The sequence below is a fragment of the Chrysochloris asiatica genome, unplaced genomic scaffold, assembly GCF_000296735.1.
Source record: "Chrysochloris asiatica unplaced genomic scaffold, ChrAsi1.0 scaffold09927, whole genome shotgun sequence".
Taxonomy (NCBI): domain Eukaryota; kingdom Metazoa; phylum Chordata; class Mammalia; order Afrosoricida; family Chrysochloridae; genus Chrysochloris; species Chrysochloris asiatica.
The window spans coordinates 1-1,009 of NW_006418445.1; positions in this window are offsets into that span (position 1 = coordinate 1).

Here is a 1,009-nt window from a genome sequence, read left to right on the forward strand (position 1 = left end):
CAGCGGGCTGGGGCAGCGCCAGGGAATGAGGGGGCTCACCAGGCATGAGACACTTCGGAGGATGCCATGGTCCTGGGAGGGAGCATACCAGAGTGCGAGGCCACAGTCTCAATCCGAAGCACCCCGAGAACAGGAGGGCGGGGCCAGTGGGAATGAGGGCTGGGAGCTAACCAGCAACTTGAGGACACCCCACAAGGGAGCGCACAAGGGCCGGGCCTGGGCTGTGCAGGCGGCCGCCAGGGGGCGCGCGAGGAGCGGGGGCAAGTGGGCTCCAACCCTGCGCCAGATGAGGGTCAACCAGCTCCTCAGTATGGAGCATGGAAGAGGTCAAGCCTAGCGGCCTAGGGCATGAATGGGTTCGAGCCACGAAACACCCTGGAGGAGTGACTGTGGAGCCTCCATGTTTTAAAAAAGGAAAACAAAAGGGGCAAGGCGAGCCAGGGAGAAAACATGGAGACCGGAAGTGGGTGGGGGCGGGGCCTTGGACTCAGGCCGGGAGGCGGGGGCGTGTCTGCGTGGAAGTGGCTGGCTGCATTCTCCTTCTGCAGACGCAGAGACAAACTGTGGGGTGGAGGGCGGGTCTTGGGGGAGTCAGTGCCCAGTGGACTCACAGCCTCTCAAAGTGGAGCTGAAGTCCCTGTGGCCAAGATGGGGACTGGATGAGCCGCCCACCAGCCCGAGTAGAGCCAAGGTTGGTGGGAATAGTGGAGTTGAGCCTGGGGGCATTGCTGCGCTTCCCGCCCTGCATGGGCACCAAGTCCTTAATGCCGAGCTGCTGGAGCACTTCAAGGGCGCTCTGGGCTGTGAGCCCGAAAGGCAAGTCTGAATTGCGGGCCTGCGCCAGCGAACACTTCAAGCAGCTGGTCAAGGCCATGGCCACGGTCCACACCGACCCCGCTGGCGGCGCCAAGTACCTGCACCTCAAGAAGTAGTTCAGCGCGGGGCTCCAGCCGCCCGCCGCTGGCCTGCAGCGCCCTCCCAGCCCCCAAAGGGAGATCGCGGTGAGCGC